The following is a 20,478-nucleotide window of genomic DNA, read 5'->3' as shown; positions in this document are numbered from 1 at the left end:
ATATTCCTACATTTATTTCATATATGATACACACAATTGTATTTAAAATCAAATTATTTGAAAAGAATATTTTTTCAGTGAAGATGTGAGGGCACCTACCTTTATTTTCATTACAAGTATTTGCTGTTTTTAAGATATTTTATATATAATTTTGCCCTTTCTAATTTTGTGTTTTCAGATTTTAGTGTCACCTTCATTTTATACAGATCTATGCTATACATAATCTTTGATTTTCTTTGTACCTCTTAATATGTAGGGGTTCTATTTATCTCATCTTTTATTGATCTAATTTGTGTGTGTTTATCATGGTCCATAGAAAAGGTGCAACTAGCAGCCTCTCCTGAGACAAAACAGCTACCAGGTTCTATTTATTGGCATTTTCTCTTGGGTTTTGGCATTTATGCACTTATGCATTTTGATGTTTTTATTCAAGAATGTATCTTATAAAACTCTATTTTGAGTAAAAGAATTATTATTGTTCATGTTTTAATGGGGCAATAAATATTTGGTAATATTTCATCTTTTCATTATATATTTCTTGAGAATTCTTCTGTTTATCAATGTTATGAATCTTTTAATATGTCAACAAAATTGGGCAATGGTCATATTATTGCACACACATTTTGTATATACATATATATGTATATATATATACACATATCTATATATGGCTATATATATGTATGTGTTCTCTGTACATTACTATCTTGAAGGACATTTAGGTTGTTCTCAATCCTTATCTATTGAAAATAATTCTGTAATGAACATAGCAGTACATGCATATTATTTAAAATTTCATCTTTTCATTATATATTTCTTTAAAATTTCATCTTTTCATTATATATTTCTTGAGAATTCTTCTGTTTATCAATGTTATGAATCTTTTAATATGTCAACAAAATTGGGCAATGGTCATATTATTGCACACACATTTTGTATATACATATATATGTATATATATACACATATCTATATATGGCTATATATATGTATGTGTTCTCTGTACATTACTATCTTGAAGGACATTTAGGTTGTTCTCAATCCTTATCTATTGAAAATAATTCTGTAATGAACATAGCAGTACATGCATATTATTTAAAATACAGTTTTCATATTTTTTGGATAAGTACCCAGGAGTAGAATAGTTGGGTCATATGGTATTTATATTTTTAGTCTTTTTAAGATTCTTCATAATATTTTCCATAGTGACTACACACACATATATAAAAATATATATGTGTATATATGTGTATACATATATATGTACATATATGTATATATATTCCCCATTAAGAGTATATAAAAGCTCAGACCAGAGAGATAGTACAGTGGAAACAACAACATTTGTCTTGCATGTGGCTGTACTGGGTTTGACCTCTGGAATTTCATTTGGTCCCCTGAGCCTGCCAGGTGTGATTCCTGAGTACAAGGCCAGGAGTAAGCCCTGATCACTGCTGGGTGTGCTTCCCCGTTCCCCTCCCCCCAAAAGTATATAAGTATTGTTTTGTAGACACTTGGATATTATTCATTCTAACAAGAGTAAGGTGCTATGTTATTGTTATTTTGTTTTGAATTTTTCCTAATATTAATTTATAATACATATTTTTCATTTATCTAATTGTTTTCCACATTCTTTACTAGTGTTTGAATCTTTATTAATATATTTTTTAAATTGAGTTGTTATTTTTGGTTGATATTTATAAATTTTTTGTTTATACATTTTTGTCATATACCAGCTTAGATGCTTTTTAAGTATTTTCTAATCAGTAAGTTATCTTTAAGTCTAGGACATTGGTTTTCTTGCTTACAGAAGGTTTTTTAGCACAGTTATAATTTACATATTTTTGCTTTTTCCCCCTTGCCTTTAGAATTAAGTTCCCATGACATTTTGAAACTGTCAATACCTACTTTTTTTTTTTCTGAGTCTTAAGGTGTCAGGACTATGTTTAAGTCCTAATTTATTTTTTTTAATTTTTTAAATAATGTAGGAGTACTGCTATTTGTTTTATTTTTAATTAATAGTTGTGTATAGTGTACGAAAATGATCTTGTTTTATCCTTTGTGTCTGTTTAGTTTTTCAACATCATATATTGAAAATAAATTCCTATATTTATAGTATGTTCTTAGTATGCCATTAATTGTACACTATGTTTGGGTTACCAGTATCACTTTTAAAACTGTGCTGTGATGCCTATTATATAATTTTTTCAATATCTATTCATTGGAGACTCTAGAGATATTATAGGGGTTTAAAGCATATGCTTTCACACAGCTGCACCTGAACACATAATTATCTGTTGAGCATTGCCAGGTGAAATCATGAAGTTTCAGAGCACCATATGTTACTTCATGTAACTTCACTTCCTATCTCATCAAATAAAGGAATATATTATGTAAAATATTAGCATTTTCAGAGGAAAATGCCATGTTAATACACATTTTATAAATCAAAGTATGGAGGCAGGGGCATAAAGGGAATCTCACTAGCCATACTTGTGTTCCTGAGGATTATTGTCCCTGATACTGAGACCAGAGATGTGGGTCTGATGGTTCTATACTATCCCCAGCAATGCATAGATAAAGGTCACAGGGCTACAGTCAATGGTGTTGGAAGTCAGATAACCATGTGATGCTAGAGATCAAACTCAGGGTCTCAAACATGCAAAGCATCTGCTTCAGCCCTTTTAACTGGGAAGCCCAGGACACAGTATTGCTGTTGATGTTTTCAACATTTCCATTGGAACTCAGTATGAAAGGGTATCTCTAGAAATGACATCTGCCACCAAGACCTTTGAACCTGCTTCTTACCACACAGAACTCACAATGGTCTGAGGTTGTTAAGTTACTCAACATTGTCTTACCTCCAGAAAACTCATATTGATATATACCTTGGAGATGATTATTTAGTAAATTGAAAGGGCTTTATTCAGTAATATCAAAGCCAGATCCCCATCTCCCAATAAATCTTAAAATTTATTTGCTTTTCTGTAAACAGACATTGAGCATTCTTTGATTTTATTTACTTAATAGAGGATGGTCTGAAGGAGAAATATATTTTACAGTAGCATTGTTTCGTAAGAAGTTTATCCAGTCATTAATTTGCACCAAAAGACTGAATTAGAATAAAACTATATTCTAATAAATGAGTGAGTTAAAAGTAATGAATTAAAAATTATTACAATGTTTTTCTTTACCCCACTGTTTTCCAATGTAGCTGATACTAATCCCAGGAATGCCTTGAAATAATCCAGGGGGCAATAGTTTCTTCAGGTACAGTTAGGGGATTTCAGTTTAAGTACTTAAGGAAAATGGATTTTAGGGGTGCCCTTTGTGATTATTTGTTTAAAAAAGGGAAGCAGCTCAAATATGTGTAGGAGCCTCTAATCTAAGTTAAATGACATGGAAGATCAAAATGGAGAAAACTTAGTTATTAATATTTATTTAAATGAATTATGCATTATAAGCTTTATAATGTGAAGAACTTAATTATCTTTGTAGCATATGGAATGGTAAATACTAGGTTAAAATAATAAGTGATAGAGCGTGGCTCAATTTTAATTAAAGTACATTATTACATACTTTAACATTTGAAAATCCACTATCGTGTATTGAACTGCCTTTCAAGGATGGGTGCCTTGAAAAACAGAAATATTTGTGAATTGGATACTATTGGGTTATATATAAGAAGTTAAGGAACAATGAACCCATGACCTGCTAATTTAGGAATAGCTAAAATTGCAGTTGATTGACCTGTATGCATCAAACCTTACATAGCTAAAACCATGTATTATTTTTCAAAGAACATTAGAAAGTCAAAAGTGAGATGCAGTAAAATAGAAATTACTACGACAGATAAATATAGGATAATTAAGAAAAGAGGAGGGAAAAAAGTAAAGCAGAGAAGACTGGCAAAGGGAAAAAATCTGCTAAAATTTATTATTAAAATAGTAAGTTGGAACATATTTTTTGTAGCATGACAAATATTAAAGGAGTTTTAATGTTACGTTGCACAAAATGGTGTGGTTTCCCATTTTTATGGATGTACTTCATCACCATACTTTAGTCACTGTAGCCTTATTTCCTCAGGCCTACTATTGTTACCCAATTTTCCCTGAGGAGTTACAGAAACTGAGAGGAAAAACAGGCCTACCAATGATCTTGGACTATGTCCAGAAAATGTTTTTAGTCCTTGAAATACATGGAGGACACTTCTTTAAATTTTGCGCGTGCAACTTGGGAAAACAGTGATATTCTCAGCGTGTTCATTTTAAACAGGAAAGCACTGTGTGGTTGACAAAGCACGAACTAAAGAGCACAGTAAAAGATATTCAGGCAACAGAAGAATCTCAGTGGACTTTTGTATCCTTACCCATGAACTGGAGGCATTGTGGAAGAGAAGTGTCTGCTTATAGAAATAATATAACTAAGAAAACAGTTGTGTCCTAGAAATCACTGAGGACAGGTGTACTAATCAAGTGGTATAAAACCAGCAAAACTAGTAGAGTCATTTATGAGTGGCATTCCATGGCAGTTCATACTTCATTGCCTGATGTTTACTTAAATTGCAAGTACAGAACAAAGAGTGGCTTTTAGGCATAAACAAGTTCTGCCTCTTCGAGTACTTGTTGAAAAAACAATGAAGAAGACACATATGTTGCATAAAGACAGAAATCAGTTTGCAAACTGTTCAAGTACAAAATAAAGCTGCCAACATTTTTAGATGGTTTATGATGTTTACATATTGTTCTGGACCTATGCACATGGAAATTATTCACTTAGACAGAGGTGTTCTCTAGTTTCTCTCTTAATCACATTTCTTACAGTGGACTCCAATAAACACATGGGTAAATTTATTCTGTTTGAAATGCAGTATGTTTGCTTTCATTCTATATTTGATTCCCTATTCCATAGGTTTAAGTCCAAACATAATTTTAAATCTGCATCTATCTTTTATAATGTGCTTAAATTTTCTTATAATGGTATTATGTTGGAAACCTACATTTCAGTTCATGAATTTTTCTCTGGCATTCATTACTGTTGTACTGATTGTTTTCTGTGTTTAGTATTCATTAAAAATAGAAATGTGTACATATTTTAATTTTGTCTATGACACTATTACTTACCAAAGAGAGATGTTTAATGTTTGTATAAAGTGTAAGTGCTAGTTTAATATTTGCCTTGCATGTGACAGTGTCTCCATACCTGGTTAGAATCCCTGACACCAGATATGGTCCCCCTAGCACTGTCTGGCAATTCCCTGAGCACAGAGCCAAGAGTAGCAGCCCATGACATCATCAGTTGTGTACCCCCCAATAAAACAAACAAAAAACTGTAAACATGCTGATGTAAAACATAATCAATACACAATTATGCATATATGTGCATATATGTGCAAAGATATATATAAACAGCTATTATGTAATTGCGTGTATTGATATTCATTGTAAGTAATCTCTGAGGATATTCCTAAAGATAAAACTGTCACTGTCACTGTCATCCCGTTGCTCATTGATTTGCTCAAGCAGGCACCAGTAACGCCTCCATTTTGCCTATGGTTTTATATGGGCAATTTATGTTTTTTGAGAGTTTATTGGTTATAAGAATATATTTTCATTCATTGTTTTAATCTCAAAAGAATTATTTTAATTACCACTTACAGAACACATTCGTTATTATTTTTTCCTTTTTGGGTTTAGAAATTATTTTTTTATCAATATTGTTTCAGGATATTTAGATGTTATTTAGATGAAAGTTTGAAAAGAATAAACTAGCTGGCATCTTTTATTTTTCCAGAAAAGCATATAAGATTTTGTCACTTTCGACTTAAATTCTCTTTGGGCACATATTAGCTGTAGGACCTCAGCTCATAGGGCTTCTGAAGTTTTGTCCATTCAAGACTCTTTTTCACCTGTGAAATACAATATGATGAACATTGAACAAGATGTCTCTGATTTATTTCATGGTTGATTTTCAGTTCAAAACAATGGGTTCTCACTTGAAGTAATTTTTGGTGAGAAGTCTTTTACTGTTGTCAAAATTTTCTTGACCCTTCATTAGGGATTGCAATCTATATCCTAGAAGCTAGCACCAAAAATACCTCATAAAGTTTTATGCCAACAAAGTAACACTTGTGAAATACTTGCTTCAACACCCAGCAGCTAGGTGCTAACTCTGTAATAGTGGCATCCTAATTTGTCTTTGATTAAAGACACAATATTTGTATATTAAAATTTTTTCATTTTCTAAACTGTAAAAAATTTAAAAGTATCAGTTAATTCTCTTACATTAGAATCATGCACAACTATATTAAAACTATATTATTTTAACTATTATTTCATTTGATTTTACCCTCAGGATATAGGTATCCTGTTTGTGATATCCTGTTTGTCATAAAAGAAATCAGTAAGGGACCAGAGCAATGGTACTGTGACTATAGTACTTGCCTTGCCTATGGCTGATCCATATTTGATCCTCAGCACTCCATATGACCCTCAGAGCTTGCCAGGAGTAAGTCCTGGAGGCAGAGCCAGGAGTGAATCCTGAGCATTGCCAGTTATGTCCCCCCAAAGAAAATTAGGGATATTATGACTATGTCTCACCCAATTCACAAACCTTCTAAATATCAACGTGTCCAGAATTTGCATCATGTGATCCCTTTTCTCGAAATCCCTATAGTGTATCTATCATCTGCATCTCAAATATGTTGCAATACATAAATTACTCATTCACCTCACTCTTCCTCTTTTACTTCATGGGTTCAGTTCCATGAATCAGCATACCTATAAACACTATTTCTGAACCAGAAAAATGCTGAAGAAAGTTATAATTTTCCATAGGCTTAAAGTAGGGAAAGCAAGACATCATAGTTTAAAGAAAAGACTATGAAAGTGAATGATATGAAAATAAAAAATTTCCAAAATATTATACCAAAACTTTAAATGTCATTTAAAAAATGATCAAATATCAGAAGTATGGCTATATTTATATAGCATAAGAAAAGAGTAAACTCAGAAGATACAAATGGACAAGGATATTTAAAAAATTGTTACAAACTATAAGTAGCTAATAAAAAATCTAGGTTAGATTCTCTTAATTAATTACCCACAAAGAAATTGGTACTGATGTATTTAGTTTTCATATAAATAAGTGTGAGTGATGAATGGAGGCAGTCTCACACTCATGGTGTGCATAAATGATCAGGATTTAATAATACTTTCTCAAACAAGATTTCCTTACCTGAAAAGTGGTTATTTCCAGGGCTCACACTTGAGCTAATTCCCTTTTATTGAGGAATTGATTTGACGGCGGTTCTCCCAAATAATCTCCACGGGCTCTGGGGGTAACTCCAGCTGATTCTTGGCCAGCCAGTTTAGTGCTAGAATCCAAAGATATGGAGTGGCGTGGATCTTGTGGAAAGTCATTTACTTAGAACAGATACTCTTCATTCCAGTCAAATCATTGTGTATTTGTCATAGAAATAAGCAGCATAATAGCCTCTGATTTCTAATTCTCACATATTTAAATAAATCTGGTTTTAACAATCAATACATAAGTTCATTTATTCAACTACTAACAGCTATGAGCCTTGAGTATTAGAGATTCAACAGTGAACTAAACAAATGCTGTTCATGCTACTCCCTCAAAGAATCAACATCCTAGCAGAAGATTGATATGTCTAATGTATCTTAACACCTGTGTATGCTGATGTAGTGCCTAAAACATCATATGCCACTCACCACATGTAGTTATTATTATCACTGTCTTACTTTTATCCATATTTCGGTTATAAAAGTAAGACTAAGCAGTCATAACTCTTAATCTTCAATGTTATAACTGGAGCTTAGCATCAGGATTCATTAATGCCTGTCTGATTCCAAACCGTTTGTGGTGTCTAAGACAAACATTAGTTCCCAAAGAACTATACCTAAGGTGGCTTCAGCATATTAAAATTTTAATCACTTATTCCTCTCATAAATTTAAGAATTAATTTTAAATTGTATAGTGAATTTACGTAAAGTAAGATCAGTTGTCTTACAAATAGATTCCTTCCAAATATTGTGGTACATCTATCTTTTTTTTTTTTGATCAAATCCTCCACAGTTTATTACTCTGAAATGGGTACAGTACATGTCTGTCTTATCATTTACTTGTACGGTTTGCTTTCTTCTGAATATGTGGGTGTAAACTTTATTTAGTCATGAGCTTTCTAGGTCTAGTGTGCTAAGGAACTGTTGTCTCTGGCATTGAATACTTAGCAGCTGCCTCTGGGAATGTAAATTTGATTCTGCTCTTGGGAGTGTGACATTTCCCTCTCCAGAGAATCAGAGGATTAGGATGGCATTAGACTGATTAAGTATTCCAAGCAAGTTCAGCATCAACTTAGGTATTAATTATGCATGATATGTTTTTCTAAAATAGTGTTCTCTAGTATTGCTCAAGTTTTCACTATAATTTAACTACCCATGTAACATGTTTGAAATATGCTCTTTAAAATGCATTCCATCCCAGTGGATAAGCTGAAAAACTATTTCTGAATTGTCATTATGGGGGCAGAGTACGTGTATCAGGGGTAATTAAAAAGCTGAGGGAAAAAATATATCAAATTAGCTTAAATACAGAACATTATATTTAGGAATATTTTAAATTAAATTGTATGTAGCTTTTAAATAATGTAACAAAGATGAATGGTCACAGATCTAAGGAAATCATTTTCATAAGTTATCTTAAAATTTCTGCAAGTTACATTGGAAAATATAAACCAAAGTAAAATTGTTAAATTTGTTTCTACTTTATTGTAATTGCCTGGTCTGAGATGTGGGTGGGTGTGATTCTCTATATACCTGAAGTATTTTCTAACTTACCAGTTTTGAATAATGCCAGTTAAAAATGCCTTGGAAAAACAAAGCAATGCTTGTGGGAAAGATGGGCACTTGGGTTCTTCTCTGCTAGCATGGAATTGCTAACAAATTCAAAGATTCAACTTGCCCAGAAGGTCTAGCATGAGCAGTCCAATGATAAGGCCTGGCTTAAATATGATCTAATGGACTAAATATATTCCTGCGCTGTTATACTTAGCTCGTTTTATTTCAAGGGTGACTTGGAAACATTCGTCCAGCTGGCCTGTCGAATAGATGACTGCATGACCTTCCAAAGATTTGATTCTGTCTGTATAGTTCCGAGAATTTATTTATAAGAATATAGTCTTAGATTTTTACCAAAGTGTAGAAACTTCTAATTTGATTCGATTGTAAAATGACTTTTGAAAAAGTAAGTTATGTACATATATCCTGTATGTTAAAAGTTCATTTTTAATAGTAATTCTATTTAAATGTTATGTAATGGTTATATTCTGGCTGAAAGCTTTAATGAGAAATCTTATTAAGGTTTTTTTGAGGGGGAGGGTAATAAGATTGTGTATGCTCATGACACTTTGGTAGAACTAGCAGAAAATGATAAACATTTAAAGGACTTACAGTTAGAACAATAGGCTATTTCCTTTCTGTAAGTCTGTTTGTCATCCCAGTCCCTAATTGTTTTAAAGATTATTCATCTCAAAGATTTTCATATTAATGCTTTGCAGAAGAGAGGCTTTTATTTAAAAGTCATGACATGATTTTTATTATTTGACTTTATATTTTCCACTCCAGACCCATTTCATCACTGGGACTAATGATTGCATAGTAAACCAGAATATATCAGAGGTAATTTAACAAGTCAGTTCTTTTTTATCTCCCTGGCCTCTGACTTATTTGGATGAAGAAATTCAGCTGAAGGGAGGAGAGGGAGAGAGAGAGAGGGAGAGAGAGATTGAGAGAGAGAGAGAGAGAGAGAGAAGAGAGAAGAGAAAGAGAGAGAGGGAGAGAGAGAGAGGAGAAAGAGAGAAAGGGAGAGAGAGAGAGAAAGGGAGAGAGAGGGAGAGAGGGAGAGAGAGAGGGAAAGAGAGAGAGAGAGACTCCGTACTGCTGAGTATATAGGTGATGGGTCCTAACAAGACCAGGAAAATACATGAGCCAGGCCAGTAGTGTGATATGCGTGGCTTTCTTTTCCTTTCAAAAAAAAAAAAATTCCTCTGGCAACAAACCAAATAGTAGCTTCTGACTTCTGACGTAATCCTTTTTTTTTTTCAAAGCATATTTAAACTCATATGCTTTATGTAATGCAGATTTCAGTGTAGGGGTTTTCTTCAGAGCACTGTTTAGTCCTACTAAGAACTGTGTGTTCAGATGTTGGAGCATTTGATTAAAAATTTCTTCTTATCTTTTCTCAAGGTAAGTCACATGATTTTCTTTAATTAAAAACATGAAGAGATTTTATACCTTATAAATTCTAAGAAATAGTAACACTATATAAATAGAATAAATAAGTTATCATGACAGCAACATCAAAAAACAGTAAATGTTACTTTAAGGTCACTTGATTTATTTAATCATGAAGAGTTGTGATATTTTTTCCAGTTTTCAATCTTCTACATTTTATGTTTTAAAAAAATATTAAAAACTTGTCCAAACAATTGACAATTCAGTTCTCAATGTTTCAAAACTTATTATTCATCTGTAAGGATTTTTTAAAATTTAAAATAATTTTCCGTTTAATTATAATTATTTGAAATCTTCATTGTATATTTAGGCTGTTTATGCATAATTTTTAATTTAAATTGTGAATGAACATTATTATAAATTAAAATCAATATAATAAAATTAGTTCTTATAAATAACCTGCCACTCATGTTAATGTTTTCTAGTATCAATTATACTAAGTATACTTATTTTATACAGTCATTATTCAGTAATTAGTTTGTTTGATTTTCTATCTGAATCAGTGATCATTGGTCAAAGTGACTTTGCAGACATGGTTAAAGGCAATGTGTGTTTTGCACATGTTCTTATTAAGTATATTTTAAATGAACAATAAAATCAAATTTTCTATTTAAATAGTAAATCATATTAATTCCAAATTTATATGCTAGATTTAATTAATTTTACCATTGTAATTTTGGCAAAATAAGCAAAGTAAATTTAATGATATGGGCTATTTATAAAGTTCTTTATTAAACTGAAAATTATTATCTTAAATCATGATATAAAGTAAAAATAAAGACAATCATCTTGGAGAAATTAAAAGTTTAATTTTAGCTATAATGAGCAAATTCATGTATAATTATGAATGGCATAAATTCTCTTGAGTAAATCTCAGCTACTTTCTGGATTTATCAAGCAAATATTCGAAAGTGTTTTTAAGTAATAACAAAAAAAAGCATTTGGTTCATTGTCTTTCAATGCCTTTTGAATCAAAATTGTTGAGTTTTAGTATTAATCCCAAATAAACCAAACCTTTTGTTAATTTAAGAAAATTCTTATTGAAATAAGTGTGTCTTTGGATTTTAAAAAAAGAAAAAAATGAATAAACATTTTATTAAGTTCAAAGAATTAAAGTCATCATAAGACATTAGCCTGAAAGCAATATCATAACTACAACTAGAGTGGTTGTTGAGCAACACATTGAAACATTTGGAGTTTACCTCAAACTGATAGCTACCATCCTAATTTTTATGCAATATTTTAATTTTGTTTCTCAAAAACACCTTAATTTACTAACATTTTTAAAACTAGTTTCTGATTTAATCATAAGTCATACTAATTCACTGATCTGAACCAAGGCTAAGCAGTATTCACACAAGTAGCATTGTTAAAAACTCGTAGTTGACTCTCTATTTGCTATTCATGATTTCTATATAAAGAAAACAATAAATCCTTGCATGTGTGAGCCCTTGGTTTGATCCCTGCTACCATATAAAAAAAGAAAACGAATGAATCATCTCACCAGATTTTATAGTAACTTGTTTTTTGTGAATATACACATTGCCATTCTTATTTGTATAGCTATTATATTGATGTTTTCAAAAATATTTCTCCAATATAATATTTTATTAACAGAGTTTTTAAAAATACCATTTTGTAATAAAATTTTTTAAAACAGTATTATTTGCTCTGCCCACATTTTATATAGTCTACTCTAAAGTTGGCACATACAATGTCATTTTTATAAGATACATAAAAATTGAATAGCAGAAAGTATAATAATAAGACCTATATTTGAATCCAAATTAATTAACTTCAAAGGCCCAAGGCTTATCCTTTGTAAATATGACAATATTTATTGTCAGTCATAAAAGTTGAGGTGAAAAAGATAGGATAGTATTTGTGTCTACAAATCAAAGTTCAACAATGAGCCTAGGTAATTCTACTTATATCAAATTGACTTAAAGAGAAATATTTTAAGCATATTGCAATCAAAGTCTCCAAAAGAGTCTTGTTTCTAGAAGAACCCTTTGAATAATGTATGAAGCCCAATGTACTTGCTATTTCAGTTCTTCTTGACTTGAAAAACATGTTAGCTTTAAATCATGTTTTAGAAGCTTAATTTAGTTAAGTGTTTACATATATTTACATGTATATATGTTCACAAGGTTTGTATTATATATTTTACCCCATTTATGATAAAAAGAAATGCAGATATGAGCAAGGATTATAAAGACTACTATATAAGAAAAATCCATTGGAGGAATCAGCGTATTCATTGAAAAATTTTCTACGGAGTCATGGAATTCTGTGAATAGTCTCTGAGCCCAAGTGAGATATTACTGGGAGATTAAGGGCCACAATATCTGTCCTCAATATCCAGAAGAAAGTTTCTTTGAAATATCTTTATATATGGGGGTTGACTGTGAGAAATTTGGAAAGAGAATTATATCTCTAAACAAATCTATAAATTGCTGAATTAATGCCATTTCTATCTGACAAAATTTCCATCACTGATTTACATCCATTTCAATTGGTTCCAATTTAATCCACATTCTATCCATGCCTAGGGTAGCCGTTTTTGTAAGTATATATAATTATGATATAAGCATTCAAAAGAGACTTTGTTTGGAGCTGGGGAGGTAGTTTAGCAGGTAAAGCACTTGCCTTGCATGTAGATGACCCAGATTCAATCCCTGGCATCCTATATGGTCCCCCAACCCCCACCAGGAATGATCCCCGAGTACAGAATCAGGAGTTAGCCCTAAACACAGCTGGGTGTTGTCCCTAAACAAACTAATAAACAAGACAGAAAAAATTCAAAGAGATTTAACTGATTTTGAAAGTTAATTTTTATAGCTCATACTCAAACTATTACTGAATTCATCTCATTCCCCAAATGATTTTTGTGTGCATGTTCTGTATTTACTAGGGAGAAAGGCTGCATATACAAAAATTGACAATGTAAGTGTTATAAAAGATACAAGTGTGTAGATGATTTCCTATTTTTGGAAAAGTAGAAAGAAGATTTATGACCAAAATAGGAAATTTTAAATTCTCACTTATAAGAAAATACCATACAGGCCCTACTATTATTTACTCTTGTAATCCGAAACTTTTTCAAGTATCATAGTTCACATCCCAGGAATTTTACCTCTGGACCATTCCATTCCTGGGTGGAGTTTCCCAAGGAACACAGATTTATCTGCAAATGGAAATAATTACAGAGTGTCTGAGAATTTTACTGATGCTCTGATCTATTTATTGGAGAGAATTCTTATAGTTTAACCTACTTCAGGCTTAGACAGCAAATGCTCACTTTCTCAGTTTTCACCAAGTTTTCAACAGCGAGGGCATAATGCTTGAAAATTCATTCTAGAAACATTGTAACTTTAAGATTTTAATAGCGAGCGAGAGAGGAAATTTTCCCATTCTTGCAAAGTTGGACTAAGGGTATGAGAGAAACTTAGATGATTCTTTTCATACAATCAAAAAAATAACATGAACTTCTTAAAATGGTTCTTTTTATTTTCTCTTCTTTCTTTCCACATGTCTCTAGGGTTTTTTTTCCCCTTGAATCTGTTATTTTTCACTTTCTAAACTTATGTCAGGAGTACAGTATTACAGATAAAATTTTATGTCCATATTCATTAAGATTAATAAAAAATAAAATTAATACAACATCAGCAATTATTTAAAATTTCCTATTCTGACACATGAAAAAACTGGGTTAAGAAATCTAGGGGCTGGAGCAATAGCACAGCAGGTAGGGCATTTGCCTTGCATGCAACCGACCAGGGTTCGATTCCCAGCATCCCATATGGTCCTCTGAGCACCGCCAGGGGTGATTCCTAAGTGCAGACCAGGAGTAACCCCTGTGCATTACCAGGTGTGATCCAAAAAGAAAAAAAAAAAAAAGAAATCTAAGTACAGGGGCTAGAGAAATAGTACAGTAGAAAAGGTTCTTGCCTTCCATGAATTCAACCTGTGTTTAATCCCCAGCACCCCATCTGATCCCCCAAGTCTGCCAGGAGTGATCCGTACGCACAACCAGGTCTGGCTCAAAAACCTAAAATGAAGAATCAGGGGGGAGGGAAAACTAAGTATATTGGATAAACAATTTTGGCATGTGTTAATAGCTAAATTTTAGGGTTGGGAATATGCTCAGTAGTAGAGCACATGCCCATATCTGTCAGGCCCTACGTTCCAACACCAGCAGCAGAAAAAAGAAAAAAGAAAAAGTAAATTAAGTAAATTAAGTACACCTTTTCTCTGAAGACAAATTAGTTGAATAGACTATGCTGTGTTATTAATTTTTTTCTCTTTTTTGTGTGGTGCATGTGTTATGTAGTATGCTATGTTATGTAGTATACTTCCTAACTTTAGTAATCTGATGCAAATGTATGACTACTGGAGCAATGCTTGATTACTCAGGATGTCAAAACACACAAAAAATTAAAAATTAACCCAATTTATGTCAACTTAAATACCTTGCTAATTGGAAACTTATATTAGAGAAATAAAAGTTTAAAATTTTGAAAAAAAAAAATAGATGGATTCATATCTGCTCTCCCTAATGGATTGAGGAAGTTATTGGATCAACACTTCTATCTTTATTTTCTTTATATAGCCTCAGAGCACTGTTCTAGTAATAATTGACAAGCTATGCTATTCAACAGGATGAATTACTTAATACTTTTGTTTTCCAAGAACTTGGTGCAATAGCAATGGAGGGAATGAAGACGCTCACTTCAATTTTAAGTTCAAAGCAGATGGAACCTAGGAATTACAAAGGCCTGTTCCTATTGCTCTGCATTGCTAGGCTAAGAGTCCACAGAAAGCATAAAAATGAGTTTCAGTTTTTAGAAAGAAGCACTGGAAGACATACTGCTTACTGGGTTTTCCAGCGACTATTCTTAGAATGTTTTGTCTTGCAGGAACACTTCCTTGTAGTGCATGTGGTTACTTGAGGGCAAGAAAAGGATTCTGGAGAAAAGTTGGATTCACACCTAAATTTAATATTAAGAATAGAAGAGTAAATATATCTACAAGGATTTATTTTAGCACCAGAGAGTTATAATTTTTACTGGTTTATATTGACCAGCTACAGATGACATTAACATTGCATAATTTTTGTGAAGTACATAAAAACTATAATTATTATTTCAAAAGGATAAGACTTAAACTTGGTGTGTGTGGTTTTAAGTATATGTGTGCTGCCATATGTGAACAAAATGGATTTTAACACTGGGAATTTTCTGTACATTTTTCCCTTTCTTAGAAAATAAGGGAATTATGTGCATTAACTTTACATATGTACACATATTTAATTAAAATCCCAAAAAGTCTAGATAGTAATAATATTTTAATATTGCATAATTTAGGTTTCTCCCACTTAGTTTACACATTCAATTATGTTAAATTTATAGTTTTTTCTATACATTACATTTTTTAATTAATTTATATATTGTGGAGTGAATACATAGAAGTACTTAGGGGTCGCACATGGCTGGCTCTATGCCCAGGGACCAAACCTGGGTCTGTGCTTAGGGGACAGTATGTACTGTAGACATTCAAACCAGGGTTTCAGAGTCCTTTTGGATTTTTTTTTCATGGTTTGCCAAGCCATCGGTTTCTACTAAGGGTCCTCTGGGTGTTCCTATAGGTGTGAAAAGTCCATATTAAGTGGCAGTGGGGAAGTCAAATTTGGAATCAGGGTCTCTGGGTTCTAAAAACTTTTCTTATAATTATTCTGGCTATTGGTCTATAGCCAACCTCCACTACCCAACTTCTGCCATACTCCAGGCCGCTTTCCACACACTTGGGCCGAGCCTCCCGCACGAGTGAACATATTCCTGGACCATGTGGTGTCCACACGACACATCATAAGACACTTGCTACCCATTTTACATAAAATCGTAGAGGGAAATATGTATATATAGTGGTCATAAATTAACCATAACCTAAATTTAAATTATTATAAAATATTATAATCAAACTATATAGTAATCAGTAATATAGTTAAATGTTAAAGGACATTTAACACCTGAGAAATGACTCAATCTGATACAATAAACTGTTCTACTTCCAAAGAGAAACTAGCATTTATGGCACCACACTGCAGTGCAAAAAGTATAAAGTTAATTTTGGACAGCTACCAATACTAACAGATATAACATTTTTTGTAACCTCCAAATTAGATAAGCAAATTTCTAAGCTTTAAGAACTTCTGATAGAGAAAAATGATCATACACAACCTTACTTTCATTAATCAGGAAAGAACAGAAAAAAAAAATTAGTGATGAAAAAGCCCTAGGGTGGGAGACAAATTTTAAAGATAGGCTTTTAAAGGACTAAACAAAAAGTAGAGAAATTTGACAGAGATGACCTCCATAGTTTAAATAACCACACCCGCACATGTTATTCATCAAATTGCAGCCTACTGCCTCCTTACAAAACAGAATTGCATAGCTCTACTCATAGCTGCTGCTGGGTCAGTCAATAGCTCTACTACATAGGCCAATTTAATTCTTAGATGAAGTTTTGCAAAAACAAGGCTCCCTGTCTTCCTTAAAGGAGATTGCTAACCCATAATATAAAGACATATTAACTCATTTCCCTGCCATCACTCTTAAGAGACTCAAGAACCATTTTCCTCCCCACAGACAGATTGAATCACTGTATCGCTGTATCACTGTCATCCCATTGCTCATCGATTTGCTTGAGCAGCACCAGTAACGTCTCCATTGTGAGACTTGTTGTTAATGTTTTTGGCATATCTAATATGCCACGGGTAGCTTGCCAGGCTCTGCCATGAGACAGATTCAATACTTAAAAGTAATGAGACTTCTGAGTCTTTTTTCCCCAAACTGTTCAATACCTTCTCTCACCCATCTCACATTATCAACAACTCCCCAGCGCCACATGCTGGTGGCAGTGCTTACAGATTCAGTCCTTCCAGGTTTTACCTCCCAAGATGCCAGGTGGCTTAGAACCCTTTCAATAAAACCCTGCCACCACATTCTCAAATACCACAGTACCACTCTGAACAATAAAATTTCTCTTGACTAAATCCCTCTTTTACATTCACTAAGACTTAACTAGCACACAAATCTTTTCCAAGAAGGAAACTTTGTACAAGCTGTTGAGACCAAAGACCAAAGTTCCCCAACTTTGAACATATGCCCTGGAGCGCACTGATCTTCCATAATACCTACTACACCACTACAGCTTATCAAATTAATCTTTCTTAATTCTTGAAGTTTATCTCCACTACTAACAAGCAAATCAAGAGCAAACACTTGGAACAGGGGGGATGAGGGTTCAGGAAGGAACTTTTGGGCCACACCCAGCAGCGCTAGGGACTTACTCCTGGCTTTGTGTTCAAGATTCGCTCTTGGTGGGGCTCCGGGGACCTATGTGGGCATCAAACTGGTTGGCCATGCACAAGGCAAGCACCCTGCCCACTGTACTATATAGCTCTGGCACCTTAAAGACTCTACTTTAACTCCAGTAAGGAAGGCTTATCACACATGTAATCAGTATTTAATATATAAGTTATAAATTAGACACTACTATGCACTGAAAAACTAATCTTAACCAATTCATTAGCAAAGTGTATCCATTTAAAATGCAGGTCAAACCCGTTCAAGTTTTGCAACTCATTTTGTATTATAACTACCATAGCCTGCCTCTACTGAGCTTTTAACCCCTCAAGTACAATAAACAGTTTCTCCTGTCATTTATTCTTCCTGACTCTTCTCTGACTGGAGAACTCCTCCCCCGGCTAACAGCTGCTTCTCAAAACTGAACTGAAGTGTCACAAATCAAAGCAGTTTTTTAATAACCTAGTCATTATCTCCTTTCCACTTATTATCACTTCAAATTAATTTGTCCACTTATTTACTGTGTCTATCCTGAAGAAATTTTGTTTTGTCTATCATTGTATTCCATGTACTTATGATCACTATATTGATTGTATATGATTATAGAATAACTGAATACAATTCACTGAAAAGGGGGCTAGGAATTGGAATGACAAAGTCTATTTGATAAATAAAATCATATATTAAAATATGACATAAAATTGCAAGTAGTTTGCTATAATTTCAATTCAGTCACAGTGAGATACACAGTTACAAAATTGTTCATGATTGGTTTTAGGCATACAATGGGGCTGGAGTGATAGCACAGTGGGTAGGGCGTTTGCCTTGCACTCGGCTGACCCGGGTTTAATTCCTCTGTCCCTCTCGGAGAGCTCAGCAAGTTACCAAGAGTATCTCAGTGGAGCCTGGCAAGTTACCCGTGGCATATTTGATATGCCAAAAACAGTAACAACAAGTCTCACAATGGAGACGTTATTGGTACCCTCTTGAGCAAATCGATGAACAACGGGATGACAGTCATACAGTGATATAGTGGAGAGCCCAGCAAGCTACCAAGAATATCTTGCCTGCCTGGCAGAGCCTGACAAGCTCCCCCATGGTGTATTTGCATGCCAAAAACAGTAACAAAATACAGGTCTCATTCCCTTGACCCTGAAAGAGTCTCCAATCATTGGGAAAGATGAGTAAGGAGAGGCTGCTAAAATTTCAGGGCTGAGACAAATGGAGATGTTACTGGCTCGAGTAAATCGATGAACAAAGGAATGACAGTGATACAGTGGCAGTGATTGGTCTACATAAGAACTGGTTCAGCTACTTGAATTAAAATCCTCTATCTCACTTATCTCACAGAAGCATCTTATTTTCCACTTGAGGCAATTGATAGATAAGACTAACTAGCTAGCCCAAAGTCATGTAGAAAAAGCACTAAAAAAAATCACATTTTTTATGTGACTTTTAGTCTACTCACTCCAATTGTGACAGGTTTATTGCCATATTTTGATTGCTCCTAGTTTTTAGCTGTTTTGTTTAGTTTAGAGGTTACACCCAGAGAAGCTTGGGGGCTTATTCCTCACTTTGTGCTTAGGAAGTAACTCCTGGCTGCATGCAGGTGATCTTCTGGGATGTTGGGGAACAAACCCAGGGTGACCACATGTGAGGCAAATGCCCTACCTACCCACTACCTACTATCTCTCAGGTCTCTGATTGCTACTTTAAATATTACTTGCAAGTGAGATTTGAGGGATGGTCTGTGACATGTACATTCAGTAAAATCTTAATAAGCTGACCTAGTTAAAATACTTGTTTACGGTATGAAAAGTGTCAAAATGATATTTCTAGCTTTTACTGTTTTTTTATGACAATGTCTTAATAAAAATTTGGGGAGCTATATACAATTATACTTTGCAAAGAAAACCCTTCTTGATAATACACAATTCTTATTAGCAGCTTTATGTTAAATTGTTTTATTTAATTATGACAATTCTGACCAAAGCCAATAGAATTAGTATGTTATATAATATCACAAAGTTATTCCTCATTCTCCAATTCTAACAACTATTAACAAGTCTACTCTAGGCTTGGGATGTGATTCAAAGGTAGAAAATACGTTGCAAGTTTGAGACCTTGAGTTCATCCCCAGCACTTCACGGGCTTATCAATAATGCATGTCTGTCCCCAATAACAATTAAAAAGGTAACTGTAGCATCCAGGAAAGAAATAAAGGCTATATTGCATTGCTGGCATGCCTGAAGATTGGGTTGGATTCCCATATGGTCCCTTAAGCTCTACCAGAAATAATCCCCTAGCATCAAGCTGGGTGAAACCCCTGAGCACCACTGGTCTTCTTCAAACACATCGGGAGAATGTAAAAAATAAAACCAAAGTAATCCAATTCTACCTTTTCATGATTATAAAAGGTTACATGAAAAGTAAATGACATTGTGTAGGCACAGGCAGTATTCTTTTGTATTGGAAATAGTATAGCACTGTAGCACTGACGTCCCATTGTTCATCTATTTGCTCAAGCAGGCACCAGTAATGTCTCCATTGTGAGACTTATTATTTTTGCCATATTGAATATACCACGGGTAGCTTGCCAGGCTCTGCCATGCATGTGGAATACTCTCAGTAGCTTGCTGGGGTCTATGAGAGGGACGAAGGAATCGAACCTGGGTCAGCCATGTGCAAGGCAAAATATAGAAATAATATAGAACACTAATAATTATTCAAGCTTGCAAAATTTCACCCTCAGTATTTATTTAATTACAATTTATAGTAGAAAATTAATATATATA

At 33.4% G+C, this 20,478-nt stretch overlaps 1 protein-coding gene across 6 annotated transcripts in view; it reads left to right on the top strand.

The window, feature by feature from the left end:
• CD36 (CD36 molecule) overlaps nt 1-20,478 on the top strand; it is a 170,202-nt gene that overhangs the window by 113,751 nt on the left and 35,973 nt on the right. Inside the window, exon 1 of one of the 6 annotated variants that reach the window (XM_055121788.1) lies at nt 10,172-10,268. The exons of the other annotated variants lie outside the window; for them this stretch is intronic. The gene's annotated coding sequence lies outside the window, so the exon portion shown is untranslated. Of the gene's footprint in view, nt 1-10,171; nt 10,269-20,478 lie in introns of those variants that run through there. 6 annotated transcript variants of the gene reach the window in all.

This window comes from Sorex araneus, chromosome 1, assembly GCF_027595985.1.
Source record: "Sorex araneus isolate mSorAra2 chromosome 1, mSorAra2.pri, whole genome shotgun sequence".
NCBI classification, from domain to species: Eukaryota; Metazoa; Chordata; class Mammalia; order Eulipotyphla; family Soricidae; genus Sorex; species Sorex araneus.
The sequence above is the reverse complement of the archived record's forward strand: the minus strand, read 5'-3'. Positions and strand labels throughout refer to the sequence as shown.